General features: G+C 42.4%; 1 protein-coding gene across 4 annotated transcripts in view; it reads right to left on the bottom strand.

The window, feature by feature from the left end:
* LINGO2 (leucine rich repeat and Ig domain containing 2) overlaps window positions 1-25599 on the bottom strand; it is a 2286714-nt gene that overhangs the window by 1022851 nt on the left and 1238264 nt on the right. Inside the window, exon 7 of one of the 4 annotated variants that reach the window (XR_013272157.1) lies at window positions 12425-15328. The exons of the other annotated variants lie outside the window; for them this stretch is intronic. The gene's annotated coding sequence lies outside the window, so the exon portion shown is untranslated. Of the gene's footprint in view, window positions 1-12424; window positions 15329-25599 lie in introns of those variants that run through there. 4 annotated transcript variants of the gene reach the window in all.

Raw genomic sequence — 25599 nt, 5'->3', positions numbered from 1 at the left:
AAATTACACCCCAAAATACATTCTGTTGCTTCTCCTGAGTACGGGGATACCACAAGTGTGAGACCTTTTGGGAGCCTAACCGCGTACGGTACCCCAAAATCCAAGCACCACCTTCAGGATTTCTAAGGGTGTAAATTTTAGATTTCATTCCTCACTGCCTATCACAGTTTCGGAGGCCATGGAATGCCCAGATAGCACAAAATCCCCCCAAGTGACCCCATTTTGGAAAGGAGACACCCCAAGCTATTTGCCGAGAGGTATGGTTAGTATTTTGCAGACCTTCATTTTTGTCACAAAGTTTTGAAAATTGAAAAAAAGAAAAAAAATATACATTATTTTTTTTTTTCTTCATTTTCAAAAACAAATGAGAGCTGCAAAATACTCACCATGCCTCTCGGCAAATAGCTTGGGGTGTCTACTTTCCAAAATGGGGTCATTTTGGGGGGTTTTGTGCTATTTTGGCATTTTATGGCCTTCAAAACTGTGATAGGTAGTGAGGTGTAAAATCAAAAATTTACCCCCTTAGAAATCCTGAAGGCGGTTCTTGGTTTTCGGGGCCCCGTACGCGACTAGGCTCCCAAAAAGTCCCACACATGTGGTATCCCCATACTCAGGAGAAGCAGCAGAATTTATTTTGGGGTGTCATTTCACATATGTCCCTGGCATGTGTGAGCAATATATCATTTAGTGACAACTTTGTGAAAAAAAAATAAAAAAAAATAAAAGTTTGTAATTTTCCCGCAACTTGTGGCAAAATATAAAATATTCCATGGACTCAACATGCCTCTCAGCAAATAGCTTGGGGTGTCTACTTTCTAAAATGGGGTCATTTGTGGGGGTTTTGTGCCATCTTGGCATTTTATGGCCTTCAAAACTGTAATAGGTAGTGAGGCGTGAAATCAAAGATTTACGCCCTTAGAAAGCCTGAAGGCGGTTCTTGGCTTTCGGGGCCCCGTACGCACCTAGGCTCCCAAAAAATCCCACACATGTGGTATCCCTGTACTCAGGAGAAGCAGCAGAATTTATTTTGGGGTGTCATTTTACATATGCCCATGGCATGCGTGAGCAATATATCATTTAGTGACAACTTTGTGAAAAAAAAAATAAAAAAATAAAAGTTTGTAATTTTCCCGCAACTTGCGGCAAAATATAAAATATTCCATGGACTCAACATGCCTCTCAGCAAATAGCTTGGGGTGTCTACTTTCTAAAATGGGGTCATTTGTGGGGGTTTTGTGCCATCTTGGCATTTTATGGCCTTCAAAACTGTAATAGGTAGTGAGGCGTGAAATCAAAGATTTACGCCCTTAGAAAGCCTGAAGGCGGTTCTTGGCTTTTGGGGCCCCGTACGCAGCTAGGCTCCCAAAAAGTCCCACATATGTGGTATCCTCGTACTCAGGAGAAGCAGCAGAATTTATTTTGGGGTGTCATTTCACATATGCCCATGGCATGCGTGAGCAATATATCATTTAGTGACAACTTTGTGAAAAAAAAAAATAAAATAAAAAAAGTTTGTAACTTTCCCGCAACTTGCGGCAAAATATAAAATATTCCATGGACTCAACATGCCTCTCAGCAAATAGCTTGGGGTGTCTACTTTCTAAAATGGGGTCATTTGTGGGGGTTTTGTGCCATCTTGGCATTTTATGGCCTTCAAAACTGTAATAGGTAGTGAGGCGTGAAATTAAAAATGTATGCCCTTAGAAAGCCTGAAGGCGGTGCTTGGTTTTCGGGGCCCCGTACGTGGCTAGGCTCCCAAAAAGTCCCACATATGTGGTATCCCCGTACTCAGGAGAAGCAGCAGAATTTATTTTGGGGTGTAATTTCACATATGCCCATAGCATGTGTGAGCAATATATCATTTAGTGACAACTTTGTGAAAAATTTATAAAGTTTGTCATTTTCCCGCAACTTGTGGCAAAATATAAAATATTCCATGGACTCAACATGCCTCTCAGCAAATAGCTTGGGGTGTCTACTTTCTAAAATGGGGTCATTTGTGGGGGTTTTGTGCCATCTTGGCATTTTATGGCCTTCAAAACTGTGATAGGTAGTGAGGAGTAAAATGACATATGTATGCCCTTAGAAATCCTGAAGGCGGTGCTTGGCTTTCGGGGCCCCGTACGCGGGTAGGCTTCCAAAAAGTCGACCACATGTGGTATCCCCGTACTCAGGAGAAGCAGCAGAATGTATTTTGGGGTACAATTCCACATATAACCATGGCATGTGTGAGCAATATATCATTTAGTGACAACTTTGTGTAAAAAAAAAAAAAAAATTTTTTTTTTGTCATTATTCAATCGCTTGCGGCAAAAAAATAAAATATTCAATGGGCTCAACATGCCTCTTATCAATTTCCTTAGGGTGTCTACTTTCCAAAATGGGGTCATTTGGGGGGGTTTTGTACTGCCCTGCCATTTTAGCACCTCAAGAAATGAGATAGGCAGTCATAAAATAAAAGCTGCGTAAATTCCAGAAAATGTACCTTAGTTTGTAGATGTGACAACTTTTGCGCAAACCAATAAATATACAATTATTGACTTTTTTTTTACCAAAGACATGTGGCTGAATACATTTTGGCCTAAATGTATGACTAAAGGCCCATACACACGATCAGACTTTTTGACAACAAACATGCAAATTAGCTGTTTTGGAGCAACATCCGACCGTGTGTACGCTCCATCGGACAAACTTTTTTGGTTTTCATCTGACTTTTGTTGGCTGTGCGAACGGACAAACTTTCTGGCAACAGGGGCGTGGCCAACTTCCGAGCGGCATGGACGTCTTTCACTGAGGGCTGAGAGACACCCGGGATTAGCGACTTACCACAGCGCATTGAGACCTCGTTTTCACACGAAAACTTCACAGGGGAACTCTTGGGATATCCCTGCAGCGTGGCAGTATGTCCTCTAAACGGAAGGGATACCGCCATCCACAAAAAATAACGGCCTATTTACACCAGCCGGCCGCCGGAAAAATCCAAGATGGCGCCGCGGCTGCAGCGTCTGCAGGTCTCCCCTCACAGCTTTCAGCGTTACAGAGCCATCAGACCAGTGAGCTAGAGGAGGGTCTCATGGAGCTCACTAGCACTGCACAGAGCCACCCTGCCTCTTATCCAGGCACTCCATTGACCGGTAGCCCTGCAAAGGCTAGAATGAGGCTGGACTCAGAGGACCCAGTAGCACCTGAGGTGAGCCTGAACACTATACAGTCTATTAACCCCTGCAATGCCATTGATCCTTTTGCTAGCTTCCCTACCAACAACCAGCCTATTCTTGATACCACACTTAAGGATATGTTATCCACCCTCAGAAATTCTATGCAAACGGATATGGTATCAATTATGCAACGCCTGCATGCTGATATAGCCTCCGTATCTACTAGAGTATCACATATTGAAAACGGATTGGGGGGATTCGCTTCGACCGTGAATGATCTTGTTGACGCACATGAGGTTAACCTAGAAGATCACGCTTGGATTAAACGCAAATTGGCAGATCTCGAAGATAGATCTCGTCGCAACAATCTAAAAATTAGAGGAATAGCGGAAACGGTGCAACCCCAAGATCTATCAGCCTATGCTAAAGGGCTTTTCAAAACACTACTACCCAATTTGAAAAATATGGAAATGGTGATAGACCGTATCCACCGTTTGCCGAAACCGCCATCCCTACCTGACTCCGTTCCACGTGACGTGATCTTACGCATTCATTTTTACCATGTCAAGGAGCAGATAGTGCAAATTGCTAGAAACGAGAAATCTTTACCCGATCCGTATTCGCACCTACAAATTTTTGCTGACCTGTCACAATATACGCTTCAGCTGCGTAGAGAGCTGAATACGGTTACAAAAGCTCTGAGGAACCATAATCTTCCTTACAAATGGATAAATCCTGCTAAGCTCTTGATAACCTACAATGGGGCTAAAGTTACAGCCTCCAACCTGACGGAAGGACTAAACTATCTGCGCTCATGGGGCATAATCCCTGATACCGCAACCACACCGATGGAAACTCACAGGCATTCTATCCCACACTCGGAGGCTCACCCAACTCAGCGCCCTCACCACCCATCCAGTCGCTGAACGAGGTCCAATCAATGCATCATTTATATCCCGGATTCTCACATGGCTCTATTCAGGCCACTTGAACTTTTTCCCCACGTTATTGCCAAGTAAGTGCAAGTCACTTTCCAACGAGGCCATCTGTTCGGCCACTTGGCACAAAGTTCCGTTACGCTTATTCTGGCGTTGATTGATTGACTCTTTTTTATATTTTTTTTATTTTATTTTTTTTCTCTTGTTACCTAATTTTGGCACTGTTTTTAGTTTGTGTCATCACTGTCGCATATACTTATTGGCTTGATCTAGTGTACAACTTCCGCTGGATTAGTTCTCTGCTCTACAGCTTCTATAGAGGTTTTTACTGATCTTTACCTCGTCCAATAAAGTAACTAGCTGTCTCTGGGGTCTTCGCAGAATAGACAATCAAAATGTCTATCAAGTTTCTATCCATCAACGCGAACGGTCTTAACCACCCGGTAAAACGGTCGTCTCTTTGGAAATTGGCTAAAGAATCTCACTGTGACATCTTATGCGTACAGGAGACGCACTTCTCCAAGGCTGCACCACCGAAATGCTCCAATAATCAATACCCGCATATCTTTACAGCAAGTACCAATTCGAAGAAAAGAGGGGTGCTAACGGCAATTAATTCGTCCTTAACCTTTGAACTGCACCATCAAGTACTAGATGACAATGGTCGCTACATCATCTTAGTATGTTCTCTGAACAAGGCCTTGTTTACTATTGTGAACGTCTATGCACCCAACGTACACCAAATCAAATTTCTGAGGAAGCTCAAAAGGAAAATAGACAACGTGCAAAAGGGCACTCTCCTCTGGTGTGGCGATTTTAACTTAATTCCAGACTCAGATTTGGACTCTTCTGTCCCCTCTAGACGCCGTAATCTTTCCCTGGGCCCTCTCTTACAAGAATTTCAGTTACAAGACATCTGGAGATGCCAACATGCATCAGAGCGAGATTTCACTTACTTCTCACCGTGTCATAATTCATACTCCAGAATAGACCTATTCCTAACCGACCAATGGACTCTTCAAAAAATCTCTGCCTCAGATATCCATCCGATCACGTGGTCAGACCATTCACCAGTGAGTATCACCCTGACAAACTCACCACATCTATCTCCGACCTTCCTCTGGAGGATGAACACCAATGTGCTTCAGAAAGATCCCTACAGTACAATTATAAAGGACCATCTAGAACTATTCTTTGCAACTAACAAGGACTCTGTTTCTCACCCAGCGACGCTTTGGGAAGCCCACAAGGCTTATATGCGGGGGATTTTTATCCAACAAAGTTCTAGGGCTAAGAAGGAGAGATCGCACCGCATTGATAACCTCCTAAAAGAAATCAAAGAGCTAGATACTTTAAATAAACAAAAAGCATCCGACTGCTTTAAAACTAAATTGGGCCAACTCCGTTTAGAACTTCGTTCCATGTTAGTGGAACAATTCGAAATCTCCCACAAACGTTTTCAATCTACCCTTTATGCCACTGGCAATAAAGCTGGGAAACTTCTTGCTAAACAAGTTAAAGGGGCGCGTTCTAAAACGTCCATCCCTTTCCTGTACCACCCGGTCACTAAAGAAAAATTAATAAACCCCCGTGAGATTGCTAATGCATTCAGTGCATACTACGGTTCTTTGTATAACCTAAAAAATGACCCACATACCAAGCATCCCTCGACCTCTGATATAACAACCTTCCTACAATCCATCAACCTCCCTACAATATCCTCTTCTCAACTTGACACTTTAAACTCCCCATTCACCGCCCAAGAAATTGCTAGAGCTATTAAATTGCTTCCCAACAATAAGGCTCCGGGTCCTGACGGTTTTGTTGCCGAATACTTCAAACAATTCACAACCATTTTAACGGATCCTTTGACATCGGTGTTCAATGCGGCTGCACTCTCTTCTTCTTTCCCTGATGATATGTTGAAAGCCTTAATTATCACATTACCTAAACCAGGTAAAGAAGCCTCTTCACCCCAAAATTTCCGCCCCATATCTTTGCTAAATCATGATTTGAAACTTTATGCCAAAATAATAGCGAACAGAATTATTGATATACTTCCAACTTTAATTCACCCGGACCAATCAGGGTTCACAAAGGGGCGGCAAACAGCGGACGCCACCAGACGTTTAATTAATATCATTCACCACACTAACAAACATCGAGTGCCTTCTCTGCTTCTAGCGCTAGATGCAGAGAAGGCATTTGATAGAATTCATTGGTCATATCTCCATCTGACATTGCAAAAATTTGGTTTTCAAGGTCATATTCTCTCCGCTATAATGGCTCTCTACTCAAAACCCTCAGCCCAAGTCTATAGCTCTGCAATGCTCTCCTCCACTTTTCTTATAACTAATGGGACCCGACAAGGCTGCCCCCTTTCCCCGTTAATATTCAACCTCCTTATGGAACCGTTAGCCCAGAAGATTCGATCCCAATCCAACATAGTAGGAATAAAAATTGGCACAGACGAACATAAAATTAACCTGTTTGCGGATGACGTGATTCTCATGTTATCAGATCCACAAGCTTCTTTAACAGCGGTAAGCGATACCCTACAAGAGTTTAGTTCTATCTCATATTACAAAATTAACGAATCCAAATCACACATCCTGGGTCTTCATATTCCCACAGCGACTCAAAAGGCCATCTCTGAACGTTTCCCTTTTCTATGGGCTGAAAAATCTATAAAATACCTTGGTATACAACTCACGGCTAACCCTAATTCTTTGTTTCAGGAAAATTTTGTTCCCTATCTCCAATCCCTTCCTCTAGAATTATCTCGATTTGCCAAACTAACACTCTCCTGGATGGGTAGGTTGGCATCTTTCAAGATGATGAAGCTACCACAGCTACTGTATCTTTTCCGCACTATTCCTATACCCATACCCAATTATTATTTTCGAAAACTACAAAGGGTTGTAAACCACTTTGTTTGGCAGGGGAAGAAAGCGCGATGCTCCCACGACAAATTGATCAAACATAAAACAGCTGGAGGACTTGGCCTCCCCGACTTAAGAGATTATTACACAGCCACACTCCTCACACAGTTGAAAGCATGGTTTAAACCACATCCTCATAATATATGGAGTCGTTTAGAGAACCTACAAGTCCCCGGTGGGAATCTACATGGATGGATTCTCAGCACACTTCACCAACGCCAGGTAGATCCCCACCTATCACCTACCATTTTGGCCTCTAGGAAGGCCTTCCATCATTTGATCTTTAAAACATCGTGCCATGGCTCCTTGACCCCAATTCCCATCCCTATAACTGTGATTCCTCTACTGACCCCTGATATTAATATCTCAACATGGATACAACACGAGATAACCCTAATCTCTGATCTGTATGCAGACGAAGCATTGAAACCTTTTCCTACGCTTCAAAAGGAGTTCAATCTCCCAAAAAAGGAATACTACCAATACCTTAGAATAACACATTGCCTACTTCACTCGCCTAATATCTTTCAAGTGGTGCCTTCCCATCTCTCAAAATTTTGGTTCAGTGACACCCTCCATGTTCATGGTATATCAATCTTTTACCAAGCACTTCAAAATAAGACAATTTTTAATAAGACCCGTCCCCAGATTAAATGGGAAACGGAAATAGGGACTCAATTCTCAGAAGAGCAATGGGTAGAGGCCTTAAATGCTACTTACAAGGTTACTAAAGCAGCCAACTTGTGGGAATTGTCCTTCAAAATTGCCTTTAGATGGTACGTGACCCCACATGTCCTACATATAATTGACTCCACTAAGTCCCCTTTATGTTGGAGAGATTGTGGAACCCATGGCTCCCTCCTACACATCCTTTGGTCATGTAGATTGCTAAATCAATTTTGGTCGGCAGTTTTCAACCTCATCCAAGAAGTAACTCATGTTAAGATTACTCCCTCTCCGGAACTTGCGCTATTGAATATAGGTATTGATAAATTTCCCTATCCGCTCAGAGGCATACTCACACATATCCTTCTAGCGGCTAAACTAACTCTAACACGCAGTTGGCGTTCCAAACAGAGCCCTTCCTGTTCAGAAGTCATAGCTACTACCCAATTACATAGCATATATGAATGTATATATGCATCCAGCAAAGGCTATCTTAGATCAAAACAAAAAGAGTGGTCTCTTTGGTCCATTTGGTATAATACAGTCTTTAAAAAGTCTACCACATATTGATACAACTGTTTACACAATGCGCATGCAGTTATAACCACTTTTTTTTTTTCCTTTCTTTTAGTTCATTCTCCACACTATTGATAGGCATGACTTGACTAGTTCGGAGCTCACATTAATGTGAGAATAATGCTGGCCCTTTACTTTTTGTCTAAAGGATTTCATTGGTTACCATAAAAGTTGCCCTCAGCTGGCACTACATTCTCTTATGTTGAATCGCTTGACACAATCCTGTTCCTCCCCCCCCCCCGGCTACAGCTTGTTCCCAGATGGGGTAGCCGCGGGGCAGAGGAATAGTTGACGTATATATCCAGGCTCTATTTTGTCCATCGATTCACCACTGGATAGTTTTCTAATTTACATGTATTGTTAATGATATGTTTGCTTCTATTACACAGTGTATGACACGATAGTTTTGTCTGTATTGTTTTGTTTTATTCTATGTCTTGCTTTATGTAAGATTTCTTGGAAATTTTCAATAAAAATTTATTATACATAAACTTTCTGGCAACAAAAGTCAGATGGAGCAAAGTCTGATTGTGTGTACAGAAAACCATAGGACTTTTGTACAAAGTACAAACGGGCATGCTCAGAACCAATGCAAAAGATCAGACAACAATACAGAAGTTGACCAAAGGTGGCGGTAAAGAGCCGAAAAACCACGTGATTTGGTGAAAGTTGGCTGAAAAAGTCCTGCTGTGTGTATGCAATACAAGTTCAGGGCCGACACCCTTTGTACAAAAATCCAAGGGAAAGTTTGTACAAAGTCCTATCGTGTGTATGAGGCTATAAATTGAGTTTATTGGATTTTTCTAATAACAAAAAGTAGAAAATATCATTTTTTTTCAAAATTTGCGGTCTTTTTACGTTTATATCGCAAAAAATAAAAATCGCAGAATCAGTCAAATACCTTTAAAAGAAAGCTCTATTTGTGGGAAGAAAAGGACGCAAATTTCGTTTGGGTACAACATTGCATGACCGCGCAATTACCAGTTAAAGCAGCGCAGTGCCAAAGTGTAAAAAGACCTCTGGTCATTTACCAGCAAAATGGTCCGGTCTGAAAGTGGTTAACATGAAAAATCGAAAATGTTTGGGGACCCGGGTCCTGCCCCAGGGATATGTATGAATGAAATAGTTTTTTTAAACAGCCATTTTTTCGGGAGCAGTGATTTTAATAATGCTTAAAGTGAAACAATACAATCTATAGTATGCCTGTAAAGTGGCATATTTTTCACGTATTTAGAACAGTCCCTGCACAAAATGACATTTCTAAAGGAAAAAAGTAATTTAAAAGTACTAGTGGCTATAATGAATTGTCGGTCCCGGCAATACAGATAAAAGTCATTGAGAAAAAATGGCATGGGATCCACCACAGTTCATTACCAGGCCCTTTGGGTCTGGTATGAATATTAAGGGGAACCCCAAACCAAATTTTAAAAAAAATTGCATGGAGGTCCCCCCAAATTCCATACCAGGCCCTTCAGGTCTGGTATGTATTTTAAGGGGAACTCCGTGGCAAAATGAAAAAAAAATAGCATGGGATCCCCCAAAAATCCATACCAGACCCTTATCTGAGCACGCAACCTGGCAGGCCACAGGAAAAGAGGGGAGACAAGAGAGCGCCCCCCTCCTGAACCATACCAGGCCACATGCCCTCAACATGGGGAGGGTGCTTTTGGGGTTGCCCCCAAAGAACCTTGTCCTTATGTTGATGCTGACAAGGGCCTCATATCCCCTCATCCTCATTGTGTGCATGCATCCCTACTCCTTTGGTGGCAGTGTGTCACGGAGACACCACTCGCCACCGAGGGGGTTAACAGTCATTGGGCATGGCTGTTTACCACGTGATTGGCCGTGACTTTGCATGGCGCATGCAAGCGATCCTGAGCGTGCTGCACGTACACATTAGTGGCAGCGTGTTCCTGGGAACACTGCTCATCACCAACGCTGATAAATAGCCAATGGCCAGTGGTTGTTTACCCTGTAATTGGCTGTGATCCTTTCACAGCCGATCACTAAATGTCAACAAACCATGGTAACAAGATGTTACCGGGTTCTCCTTCTTGCACACCGATTGAGTACCCGAGTACCTGAATACCTGTCACAGTCCATATGAGTACCAGAGTACCCGAATAACTGTCACAGTCCATATGAGTACCTGTCACAGTTCATATGAGTACCCGAGTACCTAAGTACCTGTCACAGTCCGCATAAGTACCCGAGTACCTGAGTACCTATCTGTAGCCCATCAGAGTATGCGAGTACCTGTCACTGGCCCATCAGAGTACCCGAGTACCTGTCACCAGGCCATCAGAGTATCCGAGTACCTTTCTCCAGCTCATCAGAGTACCCAAGTACCTATCTGCAGCCCATCAGAGTACCCACGTACCTATTGCCTCATAGAATATACGTTGGGATGTTTGCTTTCCAAAATGGGGTTATTTTGTGGGCAATTCCACTGGGCTGGTGCTTAAGGACCTTCAAAAGCGTGATAGATAGGAATGAAATGAGATGTCTAATGTATGCTCCTAGAACGCCTGAAGGTACTACTTCAATGTTGGGCCTCTGTATGTGGCCAGGCTGTGTAAAAGTCTCACACATGTGGTATCACCATACTCAGGAAAAGCAGCAGAATGTATTTTGTGATGTCATTTTTGCTATATACATGCTATGTGTTAGAAATATCTTACAAAGTGCCAACTTTGTGTAAAAAAAAGTGTTTTCATTTTTTTCCACATCTTCCAAAAAGTTCTGGAAAAAAATGTCCTGTGCAAAAGAATCATTATGCCTCATAAATTATACACTGGGGTGTTTGCTTTCCAAAATAGGGTCATTTTGTGGGCAATTCCATTGTTCCTGTGCTCCAGGACCTTCAAAAGTGTAATAGGTGGTTTAGAAATTAGATGTGTCATTTATGCTGCTAATCCCGAAGGTGCTACTTCAATGTTGGTCCTCTGTATGTGGCCAAGCTGTGTAAAAGTCTCACACATGTGGTATTGCCATACTTGGGAAGAGTAGCAGAATGTATTCTGTGGTGTAATTTGTTGCATGCATATGCTGTGTGTGAGAAATAACCTGATAATATGACAATTTTGTAAAAAAATAAAATAAAAATCTTGCAAAGAATTGTGGGAAACAATTACAACTTAAAAAAACTCACCATGCTACTTACTTAGTACCTTGGAATGTCCACTTTCTAAAAAGGGATCATTTGGGGGGTATTTATACTTTACTGACTTGTTAGTGTCTCAAGAAATGAGATTCACCTGATGTACTGAAGGCCTGATCAGATGTGATCAATTTTCAGTGATTGACACCATAGTTTGTAGACTCTATAACTTTCACAAAGACCAAATAATATACACTCATTTGGATTATTTTTACCAAAAATATTTAGCAGTATACATTTTGCCCAAAATTTATGAAGAAAAATTACTAATTAGCAAAATTTTATGACAGAAACAAAGAAAAAGTTATTTTTTTTCACAAAATATAGTCTTTTTTTATTTATAGCACAAAAAATAAAAACACTAGTTATTAAATACCACCAAAAGAGAGCTCTATAAGTGCACTGTATTGAGGTGGTTAAGCCTAGGTTCACACTGAGTGCAGGAATGAAATGAATTCAGCTGAACTCACACCATTTCTTTCCCATAATGTCAGTTCCGATTTTGGCACAATCTTTGCGGGTGCCTGCTCAGGTGTCAATGGAAATCCACCCCAAAATCGCAAAAAGTAGTACAGAAACTACTTTATGAACACGGATTAGGACGGTGCCATTTCTGGCAATTGCTGCTGATTGACATGTGATATGACATGTCAAATCGCATCAATGTGAACCAGGGCTTAAAGCAGTATTAAACCCAAAAACATTGCAGCTTACCCATTCTTAAATGTAGTACTTGTTTTTTTTTGTTTGTTTGTTTGTCTGTTTTCGGCTTTTTTCAATTACTTTCACCTGGCAATCAGTAACACACTTCATGTACTCACTCTAGATGGAGGAACAATGAAGAAACCTTTGGACAGCAGCACTGTCGATCTAAGGAGATGTTGGTGTTAGATGCAATAGCAGGTTTAGATTAACTTGACTAACAAATGAAATCCTGACTTCAACTAACACTTGTTTTGCATAATCTTTATTTATGAGGTTATAAACTAGAAAAATCCGTAAGCGATGAAATAAGAACATTGGTACAACATGCTCAGGACGTCATATATCTTCAGGTTTTTTGAAAAGCCTTTAGAATGTTCTCTTGTACAGGTATATGAGAAAAGCAATCGTTGCACGTCACAGATAAAGAAACAAAGACAATAGACTGCAAACTCATGGGTACAATTTCCTGATATTTGACCCAGGAAGACTAGAAAAAGCAAGTGCCTCACAAAAGATTAACCATGGCCTTGATCAGATATATAATGTATCCAAGTTGCCTAGACTTTATATAATTTGTCATATTGGTTTCTGCAGGTGTACATCCATTGCTCCTCCTCCATAATCTATCCACTTTTTTGGACCATTTTTCTACAATAGGAACTGTTGGACCTTTCCAGTGTAAGGGAATCAGACTCTTTTCTGCATTTAATAAATATGGGACTACACACATTATATAGATGTTAATAGATTGGGGAGGGAGTCCAGTAAGCATAAAGCGGGATCATCTCATATTAGAATATAGTTAAATAGTTAGTCAGGTTGGAAAAAGACACAAGTCCATCTAGCTCAACCAATAAAAGGGGAAAGAAATCATACAATCCTATATATACAATCTTATACCTGTAGTTGATCCAGAGGAAGGCAGAAAACCCCACTAAAGCATGATCCAATTTGCTCCAGCAGAGGAAAAAAGATGAGGAAAAAATTCCTTCCTAACCCCCAAAGAGGCAATCGGATATTCCCTGGACCAACTTTACCTATAAATGTTAGTATTCAGTTATGTTAGGGAGATTCAGTAAATAATCAAGTCTTTTTTAAGCAATCTACAGAGCTGGTCAGAACCAGATCTTGAGGGAGTCTATTCCACATTTTCACAGCTCTTTCTGTGAAGAAACCTTTCCATATTCAAAGATTAAATCTATTTTCCTCCAGATGTAAAGAGTGCCCCCTTGTCCTCTGTGATGACCTTACAGTGAATAACAAAACATCAAGTTCACTATATGTACCTCATATGTATTTATATATGTTACTCATATCCCCCTAAATATCCTCTTCTCAAGAAAGAATACATTCAGTTATTTTAATCTTTCCTCATAGCTGAGCTCCTCCATGCCTCTTATCAGTTTGGTTGCCCTTGTCTGCACTCTCTCCAGTTCCCCATTATCTTTTTTGGGAACTAGTGCCCAAAACTGAATATTTCAGATGATGTGTGTTTTATAGATTGTTGTCATCTGTCTCCCTGTGTCTGATTTAACCAAGAAGCGCTCTAGCAGAGTGCACTTGGGTTGAATCGGGACCAGCGGTAAAACCGTCAGTATGAAAACCTTCTCTTGGGCTTGGAGACGTGTTCTCTGTGTGCATGGGCGTTTGCCGGTTCGTAAGTATCAAGCGCAATGTGCTGGGCTTTTTGCTTTCAAATGTCTATGCACTTTAGAGAAGCGGAGTCTGCATGACGAGAGAAACATATTATTATATCTCTGTTGTGGCTATGCTATCCCTTTTGCATAAATATCTGCTTTTATAAGAGGACACTGATATCTGCCTTGTTGGTATACTCGTATCGTATATTGACAACAGCTGTAGCAATGTCCCCGCAGATCTTCTCAAGCCTGTAAGAACAAGTAGAATGATCTTACTAGATACTGGTTACTCTGAGCAGTATTGTGTGGGCTCCATGCTGACCAAGAAGGTGGATGTGGCTGGGCAGAGAGCAGTGTACATGTCTCAAGTGGATGAGACATGTGCACTTCTCCCTCCCACTGCTGTGGATGCCCTCCCCTTTAGTGTTGTTTCCCGTGTGGTAATTTCCTGTGATGTCATTTTGTATGGAGGAAGCGATTGGCTATTGGGGCCATGACTTCCTGATTGTCACTTCCTTTGGTGGTCCATGAATAAAGCCACAAGCCTGTGCTCAGGAGAGGCAGATGAAGGAGTGATGGAGCTAAGATAGTGACTATGTATGTTTACCAGGGGAAATGCGAGAGACACGGGTAGTTTAAAGATGCATTATACCAAAAGGCTGAAAGGGTGCTTAAAGGGCAAGAGTATAGCGGCATTTCCACGACACTAATGTTTTGTACAGTGGCAAAATGATTTATCTCTCTCTAGAGTCTATAACTCTCTTAATACAAGAGAGGTTTTTGCATCTCCCATAGAGGGTTAGCCCAGGCCAAGGCTCTCTCAGAAAGCGAAGATATCATGAAACCTACTTACTGTCTGTGGGAAACGCCTGGGGCAGCATCTCAAAGTATATCTCAACCTGATTGAGAAACTGGATCATTCCCAAATCAATTGGGATAGAGGTAATACTCGAGGCGGTGCCTGCACAGAGACTTGCGCAGCAGCAGGGACAGCCTGCGACTCAGGTTGTACCGGAGCAGCCACTGTGGGGGATTCCAGTTGAGCTGTGCGACTCAGGAGCGTTTGTAATGTCATGGCAAACTGATCCATGTGGTGATCTTGCTTATCCAATCTGGAAAAAATATTACCAACAAGTGGATTGACTGCATCTTCTGAATTCATGGCCTTCACCTACTGTCAGAAACCATGAATCAGACTGAGACAGAAGTACAATTAAGTCACACTTGTTTATTAAATAAAAGTAAAAAGGTAAATAGAAAAAGCGTTGTCAAAGCAAGCCAGAGTCCAGTAACCGGATAGAGTAGTCAGCCAAGCCAGGGTTCAATAACCAGATCGGGTAGTCAGCAAGGCCAGAAGTCAGGGATCCATGTAGAGCAACAGCAAGCAGGATAAGGAGCCAGAAGGGATGTCAGCAATCCAGTCTTTAAACAGAACCGCAGGAGATGGTTTCTTGTGATGTGACCAAGGCGAAGGCAGAGGTGAAGTGAGCTGGACAGCTTTAAGTAGGCAGGTCAGACGAGCATAATCAGGAACAGCTGGTAACTGTGGAGAGAGATGAGAGCTGGCAATTAGCCGACAGGTGAGCAGCCAGCCCAGAGAAGGAAGGGCTAAGCCAGCCCTGACAGTCACTCACACCTCTAATGTCAATTAGCAACATAGTAATTGAGTGCACAAAGGTATCTAAGCATAAATACAATACAGGAGACTTACAAATAGCTGGAATTCAAAACAACCACCAAATAATTCAGAGGGGCAAACAATTTCAGTCCAGGCAACACTATATGATTTTATAGCGAAATTAATATACTTCCAAAGGGCTACAGTACAACATTAACGCTTAACCACATGTGACATTGTAGAAGCCCGTGATCATTTTTGATTTTTCAGAGCAACCACCCTACCATGTTTAGGGCATGTAGTCTGCTCTCTCACATGACACTACCCCCGACTAACACTTTTTAAGAAGTTACAGCAACAGTTTTCTTTTCGGCATTAAAGTTTTTACATAAATCAATACAAGCTGAATATAGTAAACACCCCTGTCAGAATTAAATGGTATGTCTCAACATTCTAGCTTCCACATTTGCTGGACAGCTTGGTTTTTTAAGAGAAGTTGAAAAGTAAAAAACAAAACAAAAGGAAAGCTCTTGAAACCACTACATCTAAGAAATGGATTAACCTCCCTGGCGGTATGATTAGTTCTGATTTTAGGTGCTGAAAGCGGTACAATTATTTTGCATGGAAATTTGGCGTTTTATATTGTAGGCCTGCAATTCTTAGGAATAACTCTCTTAAATCTGTTCAAACCAGAGTCTAGCAGACATCCCGGGTATGATAAAATTCATAATATAATAAATAATGATAATAAATAATAATAAAAATTATTCAATAATGTAATCAAATCCAAAAACACAGAAATTTGCTAATTTTCTGAATTGTCGCTGTCATTAGATTTAGTGTTTAATGACGGATCTCCCCACAAATCGCTATCGCTCAATTCTGCAAGTGATTCTAATTTATTATCACTGTTTTCTAGTTGGTCTAAAATCACTTTTGTCATAAAGGGACACTTTTTGGATGCTATGGACAATCTCCAAATTCCAGGCAGAAAAAAACAGTATTTATAATATAAAAGTGCATGCAGGGCACTGGGCAGACTACTAGGGACAAAGGGGGTGTGTATTTTTTTATACAGTACTGTAATCTGTAAGATTATAGTTCTGTATGTGTATTGTGTGTTTTTACTTTTTTTAATTTGGCGCCGATCTCCGCTCCCATGCGTCGTAACGTCGCAGGGAACGGAGCTCGACGGCACTCGGGTACTGTGTGAATCATATATTACATTATATTAAATTTTGTTTTTGGGTTTATTACTGCTTTAAATTGTAATTGTTTCCTTTTTTTGCCATGCATATATAAATCTATTATTTTAAAATTTTTAGATTTGTTTCAATAGTGGAATTGCGCTAACCTATATAGACAAAAATTGGTGTGAACCCCAAAAAAAGGATATATATGTGTACCAATCCAAAAGTGAAAACAGCTGGAAACCTCAAGTTGTTACACCTGAGGGGTAGATCACTTCAGCAAATTGTGCATGTGTATACATGTGCAACACTAGCCAACACAAATGAGATACAGTTATGTATCTCCAGTGTTCATATCAAAGAAAGAGACCACTGTGTATTAAATAAAAGAATATAGAAAAATACAAAGCATAAGTGGTGAACTACAACTCAAACAAGGTGCAAAACAAAGTAATCATAAATGATGTGATAAACAGATGAAAAAGCAAATGAATAAAATAAGTTAATCAATATTAACACTGTATAGTGTGCATATAATTAAAAATAAAAATTCTTAGTAATGCATAATGTCCATGTGGTTAACCGACTACCCGTGATGAATTTTCAAGTGGATGACTGAATCCAGACAAAACTTTCCAAAGTGCGAATGTGCTCTTTGCCACCACCATACATATAAGTTGGCTCCTTACCGACTCAAAATGACCCCCCCATAACAGAGGGTCTCAGCAGGCGACAATAGATTGAATGGGCATTCATATTAATGTACTGCTTGACCGATCACAAATCTTCCACAAGATGGAGCTAATACAGTCTCTGCCGTCTCTCCATACACCACACTCCACTCAGTGCAATACCACATAGAAGATAAAGGCTCCAAATGGTGTAAAACCAATGACTTTTAATTAAAAAAATAATAATAATGCACTGACATAAAAGACTTAACATCAGGCTCGATAGGAAGTGTGCGCTGGCCGGACGCACACCAACAAACCAACCCGTACTTCCTGGTGTTTAGCAAACGAAAAGACCGAGGTGACGTCAACACGTCGCTCCACCCTACGTGTTTCGTAATAACTTACGTCGTCCAGGGGCACGGGCGGCGTACGACGTCACCTCATTTATAACGATTACCATAACCCAAGCCTCGTTCTGGGTCGGCAGCCATCTTAGATGTATACACAACAACAAACGTCATGTGATCGCGGGCCAAGCCTCGCTCCCAGTAAGCGGCCATGATGGAAATTACCTCCCGGATCTATCTAACAGATGTATGTCCAGCGGAAGAGCGTCAGATGGTCAAAGACCAAGCCTCATTTCCAGTGAACAGCCATCATTAAAATAATCCCCTCAAACCCGGAATCAACCCAAAAACGATTGATCAGAGGGAAGGGGAAAAAAAGGAGGAAAGGGTCACAGGAGCAGGGAGCCTATTCCAAATTTTCACAGCTCTTACTGTGAAGAAACCTTTTCGTATTTGGAGATGATTTTTTTCCTCCAGACGTAAAGAGTGCCCCATTGTCCTCTGTGATGACCTTAAAGTAAATAACTCAACACCAAGTTCACTATATGGACCATTTATGTATTTGTACACGTTGATTATATCCCCCTTAATCTCCTCTTCTCAAGAGAACATTAATTCCATTGCTCTAATCTTTCCTTTATAGGTGAGTTCCTCCATGCCTCTTATCAGTTTGGTTGATGTTCTCTGCACTTTCTCCAGTTCTCCAAAATCCTTTTTGAGAATTGGTGCCCAAAACTGAACTGAATATTCTAGATGAGGTCTTACTAATGATGTGTACAGGGGAATAATGATGACATCTCTCTCTCTCTGGAGTCCATACCTCTCTTAATACAAGAAAGACCTTGCTTGCTTTGGAAACCGCAGCTTGGCATTGCATGCTATTATTGAGCTTATGATCTACCGAAACCCCCAGATCCTTTTCCTTCTGGATTCCCCCAGTTTTACTCCCCTAGTATGTATGATGCATGCATATTCTTAGCCCCAAATGCATAACTTTACATTTATCCACATTAAACCTCATTTGCCACTTAGTTGCCCACTAGACAGAGCATTGAGGTCAGCTTGTAAATTGGAGCCATCCTGTAAGTATGTTAATCCACTGCAAAGCTTGGTATCATCTGCAAGACAGACCCTATATAATTTATAAAGCTATTAAAAAGTATAGGTCCCAACATTGGTTACCACTGATAACCTTAGACCATTCAGAGTAATAATCATTAACCACTACTCTCTGAATTTGGTCTTTTAGCCAGTATTCTATCTATTTACAAACTGATCTTTCCAAGCCTGTATACTTTACCATACACATTAGCCATGTGTGTGGGGAACTGTGTCAAACGCCATCTTTCTGTCCAAGGTTTTACTTACCTCCTCATAAAAATAAATCAGGTTTGTTTGGCATCTTCTGTCTTTCATGAATCCATGCTGTCTGTTGCTTAAAATATTTTTTTCCAGCAAGAACTTGTCTATGTGGTCTTTTATTAAACTCTCCAGTATCTTCCCGATCATAGAAGTTAAACTAACAGGTCTATAGCTACTTAGTAAAGATGTTGACCCCCTTTTAAATATGGGCACTACATTGGCCCTATGCCAATCCAGTGGTACCTTCGGCCATTCTCGGCCATTCTCGGCAGCTTTCGGCCGCCTTTGGCTCTTCTTCGGCGACTTCTGGCCGCTTTCAGCCGCTCTCGGCGGCCGAAAGCTGCTGAGAACGGCCAAAAGCTGCCAAGAAGAGCCGAAGGCGGCCTATGCCGCCAAGAAATACCGCTGAGATACACATCCGGCTCTGTATCTCAGCGGCGGCATTTTTAAAAAAGAAAAAAGAGACAATTTAAATAGACAAGGCTGCAATGGTGGACAAGGCTGCGTAAGGCTGCAATGGTGGACAAGGCTGCATAAGGCTGCAATGGTGGACAAGGCTGCATAACGCTGCATGACAAGGCTGCAATGGTGAACAAGGCTGCATAAGGCTGCATAACAAGGCTGAAATGGTGGACAGGGCTCCATAAGGCTGCATGACAAGCCTGCAATGGTGGACAAGGCTGCAGATGATACTAATGGGCATACAAATGTAAGTTTTTTTTTTTTCCTTTAAACTTCCCTCCTAAAAGATTTTTTCCTTAAAATTCCCTCCTAAACTTGGGGTGCATGTTATACGCCGATAAATACGATACTTTCTTTGAGAAAAGATACAAACATAAGTAATGCCAAAGGTAAAAAATATTAAAACAACTGCCATACCCCTTTAACCATTTGACTACATCTATCATTCACCACAGTGCCATACCAAAGCCACTTCCCCAAACTCACAGGCCTAGAACGTTTTTTAAAGATTACATACCAGGTGAGAGCTAATACATGGACAGGTCAGGACACTAGAAACAGCAGTCATACTATTCTTACAATACCAAACATGTTATGCTTCAAACAATATAAAGCACTTCCTGATATTTTGCATTCAGCATTATGTATATTTTAAAGAGTTCAGAAAGTAATTATTAAAAAAAAATTAAAAAGGAATGTATTTAACCAAATGAATATTTTCTAGATATCATTAGCCTTCTACATTCTTCTAATTATGTGTAAATATTTAAGTGAATTATATTTTATTAATTAGAATGTGGTTTTCAGCATATTAAATATAATAATTCAGAGGAACAAGAAAACACAAATCCACAGAGATCAATCTCAAATAAGTGCCTGTTCTCCTATATCCTTAATTATGTGATAACTATTTAGATATTTAATTAAGCTATATAATATGTTATATTTTTTTTTTATTACAATCTTGTTAAGTCATTGAAGGTTTTATACAGATATATATATTTTTTTTAGAACCAAAAGAAGAACAAAAAAAAAATGGCTTGTTTAACATAACATTTCGTAAAGAATTAATTTGTACTGTTTATAGATTGTATTGTAACACCAGCCATATGTCAGAGCAATTACCTTGAAGGTTAGTATTAGAACACTAAAGGGCACGTGCATTCAAATCCAAATTCCTAATCTCTGTTCTAACATTACCCATACATATAAAGCAAATATATGGTAATCAGTGGAGATGGACGAACTTCCGATGGGATGTTTTGCGAACGCGAACTGCAAAGACGTCCAAAAGTTTGTGAACCGCAAAGTTTGCGGCGGGCCCCATTGACTTCAATGGCAGGCGAACTTTAAAAACCTACAGGTCATATTTTCAGGCAAAAAATAATTACTAGCTGTGCACACATAGTCCCACCACATGGCCACTGACATAAAAAAAAGTATGAAGTGAATCTGGGATCGGCAACGACAAGCATTCTTTTTTTATCTGTGAAATTTTGACAATTCAGGACTGAGGAGCGCATGAAGGCAATGGAGGAGAGGAAAGGTCAGGGTAGGCTATGAAGAGGGTGCAGGAGATGATCACCAGCACCGTCATAGAGAGCACTGACACCAGCACCGTGATAGAGAGCACTGACACCAGCACGGAGATAGAGAGCACTGACACCAGCACTGTGATAGAGAGCACTGACACCAGCATCGAGATAGAGAGCACTGACACCAGCACCATGATAGAGTTCACTGACACCGGCACCGTGATATAGAGCACTGAAACCAGCACCGTGATAGAGAGCACTGACACCAGCACTGAGATAGAGAGCACTGACACCAGCACTGTGATAGAGAGCACTGACACCAGCACCGAGATAGAGAGCACTGACACCAGCACCGTGATAGAGAGCACTGACACCAGCACCGTGATAGAGAGCACCGGCACCAGCACCGTGATATAGAGAACTGACACCAGCACCAAGATAGAGAGCACTGACACCAGCACCGAGATAGAGTTCACTGGCACTGTGATATAGAGCACTGACATCAGCACCATGATAGAGAGCACTGACACCAGCACCGAGATAGAGAGCACTGACACCAGCACTGTGATAGAGAGCACCGACACCAGCACCGAGATAGAGAGCACTGACACCAGCACCATGATAGAGAGCACCGAGATAGAAAGCACTGACACCAGAACCGTGATAGAGAGCACTGACACCAGCACCGTGATATAAAGCACGGACACCAGCACCGTGATAGAGAGCACCGACACCAGCACCGAGATAGAGAGCACTGATACCAGCACCGTGATAGAGAGCACTGACACCACACCAGCATCGTGATAGAGAGCACTGACACCACACCAGCACCATGATAAAGAGCACTGACACCACACCAGCACTGAGATACAGAGAGAACACTGACACCAGCACCGTGATAGAGAGCACTGACACCAGCACCAATATAGAGAGCACTGACACCAGCACCATGATAGCACTGACACCAGCACCGTGATAGAGAGCACTGGCACAGCACCGAGATAGAGAGCACTGACACCAGCACTTTGATAGAGAGCACTGACACCAGCACCGAGATAGAGAGCACTGACACCAGCACCGTGATATAGAGCACTGACACGAGCACCGTGATAGAGAGCACTGACACCAGCCCCAAGATAGAGAGCACTGACACCAGCACCGTGATAGAGAGCACTGACACCAGCACCGTGATAGAGAGCACTGACACCAGCACCAAGATAGAGAGCACTGACACCACACCAGTACTGACACCACACCAGCACCGTGATAGAAAGCACTGACACCACACCAGCACCGTGATAGAGAGCACTGACACCAGCACCGTGATAGAGAGCACCGACACCAGCACCGTGATATAGAGAACTGACACCAGCACCAAGATAGAGAGCACTGACACCAGCACCGAGATAGAGTTCACTGGCACTGTGATATAGAGCACTGACATCAGCACCATGATAGAGAGCACTGACACCAGCACCGAGATAGAGAGCACTGACACCAGCACCGTGATATAGAGCACTGACACGAGCACCGTGATAGAGAGCACTGACACCAGCCCCAAGATAGAGAGCACTGACACCAGCACCGTGATAGAGAGCACTGACACCAGCACCGTGATAGAGAGCACTGACACCAGCACCAAGATAGAGAGCACTGACACCACACCAGTACTGACACCACACCAGCACCGTGATAGAGAGCACTGACACCACACCAGCACCGTGATAGAGAGCACCGACACCAGCACCGAGATAGAGAGCACTGAGACCACAAGAGCACCAAGATTGAGAGCACTGACACCACACCAGCACCGAGATAGAGAGAGAGCACTGACACAAGCACCGAGATAGAGAACACTGGCAGCAGCACTGATACCAGCAACTCACTGCTGGGCCCCAAAAATATGACATCGCTCAACCTCTTCAAACAGGAGGGTACGGGCATATAGTACGGTGTGATTTTTTTGTACAAGGAAGTGAGCCAAAGGTAGAAAAAGGTCTGTGTGCTCGATTAAATAAATCATTTATAGAGATATACATGGTCTACTGGTCACATGTGTTGAATTCCTCCGAGATCCATGCCTCATTCAGTTTTAGAAATGCGAGGTAATCAACACTGTCGTGAGCTAGGAAAGTGCACTTGTAGTCAGAGTCTTCATACAGAAATACGATGACCCTAACTGCCAAGGCCTGAGGTGTGCCTTGGCCTGGCTGGACAGTATGCCTAAAAGAGGGCATACCCTGAATGAATGTATGAAATGTAAATGAAATTAAATGAAAATGATGAAAATATGGGGGAACGGGTGGGTGGGAACCCAGAAATGAGCCGACGAAGGCTCTGATGGAGGAGGAGGCCAGAGATACATTCACTTGCCACTGAACATGGTCATATAGCTCTGGGATGCCCTTCTGTGAGAAATACTTCCTTCCTGGGACCTTCCATTGTGGTGTTCCAATGGCCACAAATTTTCACCAGTTTATATGGCAGTAGTTGGCGGGCTATCAGTTCTGACAAGCCAGCCGTCAACCGTTGGGCAAGAGGGTTATCCGGCATCATCATTTTTTTACGCTCAAACATTTGGCCCACGGAAGCCTGCCTTTTTCCAGAAAAACGGGAGGATGGCGCGATGGGAGGTGGAGTGGAGGACAATTGTGAGGAGAGAGGAGAAAGAGAAGTAGAAGACGAGGCTGGACGGTGAGAGTCTGGAGTGTGGCTTTGTGTGTTCCATTGCTCCCACTGGGCTCGGTGATGGCCGCTCATGTGCCTTCTAAAGGCGATCATCCCTAGGTGAGTGTTGGGCTTACCGCGACTTATGCATTGACTGCAAAGATTGCAGATGGCAACACTAATGTCAGCAGCAGACACGTTAAAAAAAGCCCACACTGCGGAGCCATGTGCCCGCGTCCTGGGAGCGCCAGATGTGAACGTACATGGTTGATGTCTCGCTCCTGATACATTAGCAGTCTGCTTTGTCCCTCCTGTGCAATCTAAGTTCTTCCTGCTTCTCCTCCCTATCTGCTGGTCCATATCTCCCTCTGAACTCCCCTCCTCTTCCTCTCTTGTGGGCACCCATGTGACATCACTAGACACGTCATCATCTACGTCACCTTCCCCACCGCTATAATTAGAGCTCTATAATTAGAGTGCCTGCGCATCGGAAATGTCTTGATATGGATCGGAAAATAATTCCTGTGACTCAAGCGGAAGGTATATGGTGGTGGTGTTGGTGGTAGTGTCTTTGGGGATGCACACAGCAGAGAGTGAAGAAGAGGGCGCAGATCGAGAGGATGAGGAGGGTGCAGAAGAGTAAGGCTGAGTGAGTCTGGTGCGTCATTTGACTTAATCGCACGCACCTTCTGCAATTTGCATCTTTGGTTCAAGCCTGTTGCTCCTGCCCTACCCTACCACCCCTGCGGAAGGGCCTGCCTCTTCCTCTGCCTGTCATTTTTTAAATGAACCTGTGACAAAAGTCTCTAGAGAAGTGCAGTATGTATGTGGTATATAACACCCCGCTTCAATCTGTCTTTTTTGGGGGCCACTGGTCTATCACACCAGTTATAATACTTTTTTATTGCGTTTTTCACTCTTTGTAGTATCGCTGCAGAACCGCTCAGCAGTCACAATGCTGCACAGTGGAAATGCACTAAACTATGCTTTCTATATGTGCAAGTATTTTATACGTGTATTACACACCTATATACTGCACACCAAATAGTACACCTATACCAGTCCTTAAAAGGACCTTTTGTGGACCTAGTAGCTAGTGATTGCTGACTGTGCCTCAATCCCTACACTGATAAAAGACTGCTGCAGAATAGGGCAGCAGTCAGTAGCAGTGCACCACAACCCTATATATTGTACACCTATACTAGTCCTTACAAGGACCTTTGTGGACCTAGTAGCTAGTGATTTACAGACTGTCCCTCAGTCCCTACACTGATAAAAGACTGCTGCAGAATAGGACAGCAGTCAGCAGAAGTGCACCACAACCCTATATATTGTACACCTATACCAGTCCTTACAAAGACCTTTGTGGACCTAGTAGCTAGTGATTTGCAGACTGTCCCTCAGTCCCTACACTGATAAAAGACTGCTGCAGAATAGGGCAGCAGTCAGCAGCAGTGCACCAGCACTCTATATATTGTACACCTATACCAGTCCTTAAAGTGGAAGTAAACTCCCCTATCGTTTTCAGCCAAGGAAGCTGCCATCTTTGCCTCTGTTTAATCTTCAACTGCTATGGTGCTGCACATGTGATTTGTTATGACCCCAGCCATTGGATGGTTTGATAGTTTGGCTGAGAGCACAGCCAATGTGCAGTTAGCATTCCTGGCATGCCTTTTTTTTTTTTACCTGTTTAAATCCATGGGTTTACTTCCACTTTAAAAGGACCTTTGTGGACCTAGTAACTAGTGATTTGCAGACTGTCCCTCAGTCCCTACACTGATAAAAGACAGCTACAGAAACGAGCAGTAATCTGCAGCACAGCAATGCACCAAAACCCTATATACTGTACACCTATACCAGTCCTTAAAAGGACCTTTGTGGACCTAATAGTAATAGCTAGCTAGTAAATAAACTGACTGTCCCTGCTCCACACAGCGTCCTGTCCCTTCACTGACAAAA

The sequence above is a fragment of the Lithobates pipiens genome, unplaced genomic scaffold, assembly GCF_037356315.1.
Source record: "Lithobates pipiens isolate NorthernLeopardFrog02 unplaced genomic scaffold, aLitPip1_a1.2 Scaffold_13, whole genome shotgun sequence".
In the NCBI taxonomy this organism is placed as follows: Eukaryota; Metazoa; Chordata; class Amphibia; order Anura; family Ranidae; genus Lithobates; species Lithobates pipiens.
The sequence above is the reverse complement of the archived record's forward strand: the minus strand, read 5'-3'. Positions and strand labels throughout refer to the sequence as shown.